This window comes from Streptopelia decaocto (assembly GCF_964273445.1).
Source record: "Streptopelia decaocto genome assembly, chromosome: 4".
Taxonomy (NCBI): Eukaryota; Metazoa; Chordata; class Aves; order Columbiformes; family Columbidae; genus Streptopelia; species Streptopelia decaocto.
The window spans coordinates 19,145,923-19,157,238 of record NC_138658.1 but is presented as its reverse complement, the minus strand read 5'-3'; positions in this window follow the sequence as shown (position 1 = coordinate 19,157,238).

Below are 11,316 nucleotides of genomic sequence, written 5' to 3'. Positions count from 1 at the left end.
ACCGGGTGACCCAAGATGCTGATTGCCAAGTATTAACATTATTTTTCTTGACGAGCAGTTGGCACCTCAAGAGTCATCCCAACGTACTTGTGACCTGGCTGCCCAGCAATCTCTGAAGCACCACTTAGTCACATTCCTGATTTGTGCTCAAGCTCATCCTCAGATGTGTGCACAGATGCAGGGGGACAATCAAAGAGATGCCCCTTAGTCTGCAGCTCTGCATGGGGCAAAGCCAGGGCCCAGTTCCCTGTTTGCTTGTGCCAGAGTTGCTCATTTTGTATCAACAAGAGGACAGTCTCCGTCCCACAGGCTTCATTAATCTTCACTGGTTTAACTGAAGGGATAGGCCCTGTGTTTTCTAAAAATCAGCTTGTCCTCCAATGCCCTCTGGTGACAGGAACTAATTAGATGCCACTGCTATTACTGAATCCAGTTGCAAAACACTACTGTTATTTTATTCCTATTAAATATTTCACGCAAATAATGAGGTTTAGCATAAACTGAAGTCTGTATTAACTAGCTTGAATATACACCTCTCTTGGTAATTGCTACAGCACTTTGTAGGAGTGGAAAAATAAGCATGTTCTAGAGCCACCATTACATAGAGAATCTCCAAAGCTTATTAGGTTGATCCTTTAAATACTTTAGTCCCGGTCCTTACTGTAAAGAACTACACTTGTGCATGTGTGTGTGTGTCTGCACAGCTGCAGAAACGCCTTGTGTCACCTTCCACACTTAACCTCTAAGGATGGAAAAGCGGTGGCCCCAAATAACTGTTAGCAAAACCAAAATTGCTGAAATAATCATAACCCCTTGCATATGCTGGTGTACAGCTTCTGTGCTCTGCCTGCCAGGGCTCCTGTCAGTGAAGGGACAGAACAGCCAGGAAGCAAGAGGGAGGCCAGGGGGCAAGGTCGGTCACCTTGCTTGCAATGTGAAAGTCAGTCTGCCTAATGAATGTGTAGACACTTTTCAAAACTAGACTTGACAGACATGGCAAATTGTGATCACTCTCCATTAACTATTTTGTTTTTAATCTGACTTAAGTCGGACCATCGTGATAATAAAGAAGCAGGTAATAACAGGTAATATGAAGCGCTCAGTGAATGATAAATAACATTTTTAAATTCAAATGCAAAAATAGTGAAGTAACTTTCATAAAGCAGGTCAGATTTCCATTTTATGAGCCTAGTGAGCTTCCAAGTGTATTGTTGGTGGGGTTTTGATTGTTTCTCTCACTGTTTGCAGTTTCTGTTCTTAAAAAAATCAACACAGAAATAACACACGCTTTAAGAACAAAATGCTTCAAGACTTTGCTGTCACAGTGTGCTGCCATAGTCTGAGTGCTTACAGCTTAGTAATTAACCCATGATAAAGAGAGTTTGTAATCGGAACTGCCAGCAGAGCCTTGATTACTGGGAGGGATGCAGGCCCAGGTATAATCTGATAAGCTGCTTGGTTGTGCAGATCTGCAGCTGTCGGTAGCTGCCTCCAGCAGCACTGAGCACCCGTGCGTTATATCTACAGCCTCTCTGCGCCTGTAGCCACACCGGTTGCTTCTCACTCCTGCCCTTTTCCCTGCAGCTGTGAATGCCACATGGGATTGAAAAGCACGCCAAGGGTTGTGCTCCACTCTCTGCTCTGTGGGACGCTGCAGAAGGGATGGTAGTGAGTATGTGAATGTGCAGTAGCTGCTGGCTTTCAGCACGCCCATAAGCAGATGAGGAGCTTCAGAAGTTACGCCAGCATTCCTGTTTTATGTTAGCTAAAGGTGCCCCCCATGACAGGTGCACCAAAGAACATTTGTTCTTATGTATATCAGGGCAGTGCTCCAGAGGAAGGATGGCCAGAACGAGCTGGGGTGTGCATTACTTTATCCCTCCTACACAGTCAGGGTTTGTAATTCTCCCATATTTGCGCTGCGGCCTTTCTAATGGTACACAGGTCTCTTACCTCCACTCCCCAGAACAGCTTCTTTCCTTGCCAGCAGAGTCCTCTCCCTGCTCTGAGGGCTATTGAGCCAGTTGCTTTTCATTTTATACATTAAATAACGTTTTGCTGTAGCCATGCATCTGTCTAACAAAACCACTGGGGCTTTAGAAATGGAGAAAAGCTAGGGGTTTTATGAGCTTTTTCAAGGAAGGACATCCATCTTAAAATCGAGCTGGGCATAAGCAGGGAATATGATATAAACCTGTGCAGATCACCTCACCCATGCGCAGTGGAAGTTAATCTTTTGGAAAAGATGGGTGCCTGTTCATTACAAGCAATTACCGTCAGTCATAATCCTTCTAGGAATACACGGAGAATGACTCAGATCATTTGATGAGTTATATTGCCAGTTTTCCCTGAAGCATTGGCCAGCAGAATTGCCAAGGCTGGCCCTAAGCTTTCTGAATGGTAAGGGATATATCAGTGCAGCACTTGGCTTTGCTTGCCACAGCGGGTAGCTAATGGAATGGGACTGACCAAGATAAAAGAGGCAGCAGGTGAAAGCTCAGTCAAGGTATGCATTTCCATGGATGTGCATCTGCCCACCCCACCTTTCTGGACTCTTCTGACAGGTCTGCAGCCAAAGAAGCGCTGAGCTACCGGCAAGATTTCAGATTTATATAACTGAGGATCTTAATGCTTTGCAAACATTAATTTAGCTTCAAAACAGGTATGTGGATGGGATCTCACATCTACAGCATGTGTGTTGTGGATACACTGAGAGTATCCACGGGAAGGGAGAGAGTAGCTTCACGGTTGTGAGAAGCACATCAAGCTCCAGGCTTCAGTCAGGCTTGCAGGAAGGTTACACATAGGCTTTTCAGAAGTACCTAGAAATGATTTACTCCTCCACAAGCAGTAGTCAAGGATAGTAAGTAGGTCTGAGCCAGGGCAAAATGTTATGGAAAGCGCTGCCTGAAATGACTTGTAGCAGGCTCCCTGGGGGGGTCTGTCACACAGCCAAGAATAGATCCATCATCAAAGCAGCATTTTGCCTGCCCCCAGGTCCAGTGATATTGCCAACCTGGCATTTCAGAGGAAGAAAGAGATTCAATGTCTACATTTTTGATTGAGAGTTAACCCAAATTTTGAGTCATTTGGAGCACCGTCTCTGTGCAGGTGGATGTGTGGATGTTCTTGCTAACAAGAGATGGGCACTCTGAGCACAGGGCTTATTTTGATGGTTTTACTGACAGAATTCCATTCTTCCCTATGCAAACTGATCAGAATGCAGCCCTTCTGTGTGCACTAGATGGATGTGTAAAACATTCACTACTACATTAGCAGCATACATTTGAAAGCATCACTATTAAAAAAGAAAAAAAAAAAAAAAGCAGCAAGTGCTCTCAGCAATGTTTGAAAGCAAGTAGTGTGCACAGCTGTTCCAGAGCAGTGGCTTTACTTTTCTGCCATTGCAGGGCATGGCTGATCTAACATTAACTGTGAGTTTGCACAATGTCAGAGCAGCCCTGACAATTTCAAAAGAAGGCTTGTGTATGTTGAAGGAAAAAGCTGCCAGGAAAAACTCTACCCAAGATCAGTTGGCTCAAGATGCCAAATAAGTTGTGTGTCGTTGAGGTGTGTTTTCAACAACAGCATGGAGAGTTTAGGTTGACACAGAGTGGTCTCCTACATGGCTGGACTGCTGGTGGCGAGAAAAAAACACCGCTTTTCACGTGGACTCTGCACACACAGCTGACCCTGAGGACTGCAGATTCACTGCTGCCAACCTATCATAGTACCTGATGTATACATGAGACTTTCTTCAGCATTTTAACAGAGATTTGTAGGCCAAAGATTAAATAAAAGCATACAGGTTCTTATTTTCTTTTGACAGCACCATTCTAAACACTAGCTATGCCTCTAAAAATATCTGGAAGAAATTATTTTTGTTTTGCTGAGGTCTGCATAGCTTCTGTTTCAATGAATTGAAAGGATGTGATTAGAGAGTGAGTGTTGTACTATGCTGAACCTCACCTTGAGTATACAAGTTTCATCATCAGCTGTCTTTAAAAAGATGGGGTTATAAAAATCTGATTTTTTGTAGGGATAGATGTTTGGGATGTTTCATGCACACACTTACAGCATGTTACTTCTATCAACAGAAAATGCAAGTGCTAAGCATCCCCATCTGTTTTTCAACTGAGGCAGAAAGATGATCAAAAATCACTGTGGTAGAAACAAAAGCTTAAAAGACTAGTATCCATATGCACACATGCAGATTAACCATCTCATGTTATTCATCCTGTGTGACATCAGGTCACCATTCTGTTGCTTGCTGTGTTACCTGTTGGCAGTTGTGACTCCTTACATCTTGAGGTCTGACGTCCCATTTCATGGGCATACACAGAGTTGTTTGCATACCACAGTCTTGCTGTGTGACCTAAACTGTCAGCTGGGTCTCAAGAGGACACACGCTATTTGGTGAATGATTCTAAGAGAAGATTTTGTCCAACCCCAGCAGATCTTTTCGGGGTTTACTGAGTTTACCTTTATACATTATACATGCTCAGGAGGGATGAATCTTTTTCTCTCTCTCTTCTCTCCTTTCCCACACTGTCCTCTTAAACACCTGTGTAGTGCCTTGTTTATTTCTGCAACCGGCCCATGCAGAGAAAGGCCAAGGAAGAGCCTGCTCACTGCACCTACAGACTCCTGGTCACTGCACTGTGAGACAGAGCTTTCCAGAAGCAGCAGGACATTCAGTGCAAGAAGAGAGTTTGTGCTGTAAGCTGAAGACCCAGCAGATGGAGTCTCATGTGCTTGCACCCTCAAAGGAGCATCAGAGTCCCCATTCTCACTGGCTGGTCCCAGAAGCATATACAGTTCCCAGAAATTATGACTGGTACCAGTTATTGGACAGTGTTTTAATGGAAAGCTACACGTTAACCCCACACATCCCACAGAACAGATTTCAAAACTGGAAGCAGACAGGAACCCATCTCGTTGTTAGCGAATGTCAGAAAGTTTCTGATTAGAGTTTAGCCATGCTTTTTACAGTATACAAGTCCAGCCTTATTTGCTTGAATCAGCTTGGCTTCCTCTCAGGCTGCCAGAGATGCTTACGCACCTGAAATCAGAGCCTCTGAGTAGTACTGGGTGTCATAGCTTAACAAAGGGACACAAAATGACACAGCTGTGCACATCACACACACTAACAAGGTCTTTACAGTACAACATCTTGCCCACCACAACTCCTTCTGAAATGAGATACTTTTAGCAGATTTGTCATAGCTTCAACAATCCTCACTCAGTGGTGAAAACTACTCCTTGCTTTCCGACAGGCACATAAATATTGGCAAGGGGTTTGTAGAAACAAACCAACAAACAGCAAGATCTGAGTCTCCCTTTGGCCTTTTTCCCTTGCAGAGGGTTCTTGTAAAGCTCCAGGATTCAGCTCTAGTGAACTGTATATGGAGCAGTGTTGCAGCACTGTCAGTAACTCAGGCTTTGGCTTAGCAACAGGCAGGTGCTGTGCAGAAAAAGGGTCACCCGCAAAGCTGGAAGCTGGGAATAAAAACAGGCACGTGCCTTTTTCTTCTTCTTTCAGTCCTCTGCTTTAAAAATGGCCCATTTTTGAAAGATGACTTGAATGAGGAGATAGGTAGGTTGGCCTCTGAAAGATGGTTCTCAAGGGTATCTTCGGCATTGTAGCACCTTAAAAGGCCAGGTAAACGGCTCCCTGACACACACAGAAATGCTTGATATAATCAGTCATGCTTGTAAGACCGAAGGAGCATGAGTGATAAGTTTGTATGTCTCAGGTCGCTGCTAAATAGCTGTGAGTTGAGGAAGATAAGACATCTTCAGCAGAAAAGAGTTTTTTAAATTTTTATGAGATTTTTCTCTACCAAGAAGGAGACTCCAGAGTGGGGAATAAAGTAAGAGTTCTGGCAGAGTAGTTTTCTGTAACCATGTGTCAAAAACTTGTCTGCCATAAGACCTCTAAGCCAAGGTTGTAGCACATGCATGGTTAGTTTGGGAGTGCCAGACACTGACTTGGGTTGGTATAATATTAATATTTCCATGCTTTTAGCTCTCTGTTATTTTCTTTTTAAGAAATTCCAGTACACCCTTAAGGTTATAGAGGGCCAACTCACCTACTGATACACTATCCCTGTCTCTGCAGACACCCGATGCCACACTCAGTGATGCACACAAGGGCACAACCATCTTTCTGGTCCCTCCAGCCACCAGTGGGACTGGCAGTGGCCAGAAGGACTCCAGCCAGCTCTCACTGTTCTGCTGCTGAGGGGCTCGCAAACGCTATGAGACTGTTCAGGCTTGCAAATGGCATCTCACTGGAAAACTAATGAAATGCTATTTTGAGAGAGAAAATACCAAATACCAAGCCCCTACTCAGTGGAATTACATGAGAAACCACTATGTGGAGCCAGCCACTAATTATTTGGCTGATGAGGAAACTGGATTCAAACAAGCTTATTAATAAAATTTTGGGCGTGTGTGCTCCCCTTTTGCTTTACCTCTCTCAAAAGTCTAGATATGAGACAATTTGCTGCAATGTAAATCACATGCATAAACCCATCGGTCAACTTAGTAAAGTGACACTGTAGAGACAGAAAGTAATATCCTATCCCTGTCTTTAGGAGAGAACTCTCCAACACGTTTCCCTCATCTCTGTGTGTAGCATCTTCCTGAGCTTCCATCTTCATTAATCCTTGGTTTGCTCCTATCTATCTAAACTCTTGTGGCCTGTGAAAGAGTACTACAAGTTCCTGAGGCTAAGCAAGAGAACAGAGTATAGCTTGAATGTCATTACTGACAACATGCTGCAGTTTGTGGACATCATCTGGTGGATGCAGAGCTTCTTCAGCACTAGATCAGGGTGCAATTTGATTTAGAAAACAGAACAGCTTCTAGATAATGCATATATTTGAAGGGCTGGGAAATATGATAAGCTTCGCCAATCTTTGGCACGAGAGGTGATTTCAAATGTTAGGGAAGGGGACAGTAAGAAAGGCACGCACCAAAGAAACCTTATCTGTTACACAAAACTTCTACTACTGATGAGCCATAATGAGAATTTATGGACTAAAAGTTCAAACTTAGCTTTGTACTGGAAACTGTCCTCGCTGTTTACTCCATTACTTAATGTGAATGCTTCTCTGTGCTTCCAATACTGAATTCAGATGTTTTGTTACAGCCAGGAAAATGACTGGGAGATAGCAAGATGCAGGCACTTTTTGTTGGAAAGAAACTTGGGAAGAATCTCAAGAGCAACTCTGTAGTAATGTGAAATTTATCTGCCTTATTCCCCCATCATCTCTAAGGAGAGAACTGAAATACAGAAGATAAAATTCTGACACCTCAGTAACCATCTCAGATGAATTTAGTATATGATGCATGCAGCAGGAAACCATAGAGAAAAGATGTATATTGATGGTACTAGGATCTATAGGCTATTGACTCAGAGTGTCACTTAAACACAGTAATCTTTTGTAGAGCACTCAATTGCAGAGGGATGTCTGTCCATACTGATGAGCAGCTAGGGAGAAGGGCATTTGGCTCTGTAAGCAGTATGAGGCACAGAGTCTCTACCCTGCAGGATATTCATCTGTATACTCCACGCCTCAAGCATCATTTGTGCGTGCTATGATATTATGATGAAAGAATTTGAGAATGTGTATTTATTTCTTCCCCTGGTATCCATTCTCTGTATTTCTCCATCAATGGGAAGCAGTACAACCTACCGCAGGAAATCACCCACATAAATTCTTCAACTTAGTGAGCTCAGGCTGTGCATACAATTCACACCTGCAAATGGCTTTTACTGAATCTGGTAAACTACCTCAAGTAGCCAGTGAGGTATGGAGGAGGCAAGAGATTCTCAGGTTGCATGAATAAACAGCCCAATCTCCATTAAACCAGATGTAAAAAAATGTCTTGAAAATAGGGCATTCAGGATGACGCTCTGTCAGTCTCTCCTATCTAGTGAAACATTCCCAAGGAAATAACTCAATATTCATTCAGGATAAACAAGTTGAACACAAACTTGTCTCTTCCATATTTGAGTGTGTTTCAATATTGCTAGGCTGCAGAGCTGACCTCCTACCTTGCCTTAGGCTCAGTGATTTTTTTTCCCTCCCTTGAATGTGAAAGTGCAGTCTTGGGAGTAGAAATTGAAATAAATCCACTTGCAAGTCCCTGTGATTCAACACAAAACCATGCTTTTTGCTGCCCAGCTTCTCAGTCAGTATCCTGTAGGCAGAGTCCACAGCTTGCAGTTTGAACTATACAGTCATCAGCAACGCCTGGCTTGAGCTAGGCACAAACTCAGGTGGACTTTCAGCCCAGTGGGAGGCCTGGGTCTCCCTCAGGTTAGTAAGATACTTCCAGACTTATCCATGCTCTGGGGTTCTAAAAGCCCAGTTTCTGCAGCCTTAGTTGGGGTAGCTCTTACCCTTCCCCTGCAGAAAGACTGGAGAAAATTTTTGTCCAGCCATGTCGTAAAACTTGTCATCCCAGGGTGTTCATACCCAGACAGCCCTGAGGGCCTGACTGTCCACAGCAGCCAGAAATTTGGGAGCCTCCTACAAAAATTGGACACAAATGGCTGCCTCCATATCTGCTGACATTACATGTTTTAGCAGATTCATAATGCTAGAGCCCCTCAGCAGATACCCAAGCTGTTACAGCCCTGACCAGAAATGTCAACCATAGCTGCTTTGTCTTGATAACCAACTTCAGCAGTAAGAATAAAATTAGAGTGTTTTGAATGTAAATTGGATCAAGAGATTACATTGCTTCTTTGTAATAGAGATGCAAAAGTTTTAATTTGTTAGAAGAGCCATTTCTGCGTTATAAATGTCTGAACAAATATTTTCCTCATTTCAGGAATCACCAAAGAACAAACCACTGTGCCTCAATTTAAGCCTTCAAGTACTGTCCTTCGAAAAACAGAGTTATCTTGTAAACACGTAGCATTGGAGCTGAAATAAGCAACAGCCTGGAGTACTGAAAAAGTTATTTCTTATTTTAGCATTTCAAGTAGTTTTAGGAAACAACCATTCCCTTTTCTCTCTTAATAAAGCTTGTCCTACTTATAGATGACAAACCCCACTTGTTAGGAGGTGGCAGGCTGTACCTGAGCTCTGCCGAGGTTGCAGGAGGCAGAAAGAGCAGCGGAGCTGGGCACCCAGGCAGGCTGGGGAGAGCTGGCAGGGCTCTATACCGAGGGAAGGGAAAAGGACCAGAGGAGGACAGTGGGGGAAAGCTGGGCAGACCGTAAAGGACGAGCAGAGATTTTAAATCAACAAAGATGCTCCCCTCTAAAATCTCCCTAGACTGACCAAACCTCTGGATTCCTCTTGGTGTTCTCAGCAAGCAGCTCCAAGGTCCCCTGGCAAAACAGTCACTCCTCACACCATCACCTCCTCCCCATGGGTGACAACGTCCTGGCACTGCCAGCTCCTACATTAATTCTGTGACCTGAGGAGCATAGCAAAGAGACACTGTGATACTTTGTTGCTTTAATTAGGAGTCTTATGAACTTATGTTAAAAGAGAATGTTACTGCCCTTCCAAACTGAAATGCAAAAGAAGTAAAGGAAAGGACATTATTTGTCCAACCTCACCATGTTATTCTGTGTTTTGCTGCTTTCTTTCACTACATGATCACATGCTTGTTTCCAAAGGATCTTTTCCACAGCTGGAGTAGTGCAGGGAGATGTAGGCTTTTTTTTTTTTCCTCCCAGAAGCTGACGTTAAATAATAAGTAAGGGATTGCAGAAACAATTATAAGATTAGACTGTTGGATGCAGCAGTAACATTTATGGAGGGCAAGGCAGCATCAGGCTTTAGAAGAAAATAACAGAGGCAACCAGTCCCTAGCAGCTGGAAAAAGCATGAACAATGCTTAATGGTGTGAAGACATACTGTGAGTCCCAACATGTCTGCTTGTCTGTTTAGACAGTTAAGAAAGCTGAACACCAGCCTAGAGGTGCCCCTGCAGTCTGCCAAAACAAGTGACAACGTCTAAACTGATGAGACCCTTAAACACTGCAGCCTACTGAGCCTTCACTTGGGATCACTCCTGTGGCAGGCAAGCTGGCTGAACCGGGCTGTTGGCAGCTGATTGCCACTTGTCTTCTGCTCTACAAGAGACACTTGGAAATAGCTCAGCACACGGCTGAGCTCTCATGGAGCAGCCTGGCTGTGGGTAAGGGGTGTGAGGCGAGTTTTTCCTAGTTTGATGTTAATTTTTTTTTCCCAGCTTAATATCCACCATGAAATGCTAGAACAGTGTGTTTACCATCATTTTCATTTGGTGTTGCTATGCTGTTCTTACAGCTGTATTTGAAGTTAATGGAAATTATGCTCTGAACATGTGTAATGCCAAGAACTCTTGACAACAATCCAGTACTTGATATTTGCCAGGCACTTCAATAGTTTCAGCCAGAGTCTGTTCTTTCTCCTGCTGTAGAAGTGATAACATGTGCAGGGCCATCGCTATGCTGCAAAAATAAATTAATTAATGTTTGAGGAAGCTGGATGCTGTGGAGGAGGAAGAGCAGAATCTCATAAGTGTTACCCTTGAATGCAGTGGAGGTGTTAGACAGTAAATAGAATAAGCAAAGCCTGAGGCTGTATGCAGAATGAATGGGCAAAAGGCAGCACTGTAATTGTGCAGCAGGGCACAGGCCCTCTGGAAAAGGAATGTGTGGTTATGCAATTAAAGGCAGGAGAATAGCTTGTACAAAGAGCAGGGCATGTGGCAGTCAGAGGGTTATTTCTTACATTTGGAGAACCTGTAACCTTAGCATTTTTACTACGATTTTTGGCCAAAAGGTATGGGAAGAGGGTCTGCTTGTAGTATGAATGCTGCCATCCCACATCCCAATGAGCTTCTGTAGTTGAGCACCCACCACACTACCACGTTTAAAGGCCCTGTTGATCTGCACGTTCATATTTGTATGTGTAGGTCACAGCAGTGCCTTTTTCCTTGCTTTCTGTTGTACCTCCTGAGCACTTGTTATTGCAAAGGGAAAAGGGTATCTACTGCGTGTTCCAGCTCCTGCCCCAGAGACTCATGTCCTGTTTGCTGACCAGATATGTTAGCAGGTTAAGTACATCTCCTCTGATAACTCCAACACTATGTATATCAATCTCTTGAGACTCACAGTGAAACAAAACAGACACATTGCACAGGAGTTCCTTTTGTGCTTAAGCACAATATTACTGTGCTTGAGTACAGTAAACCTGCAGATCTAAGGGAAACAATGACTATGCCTTGTTCTAATGCCGCAGTTTCTTCTTTGGTGGGTTGAGACCAGAATTGTTTTAAGTATATCAGCTTTAAACCACA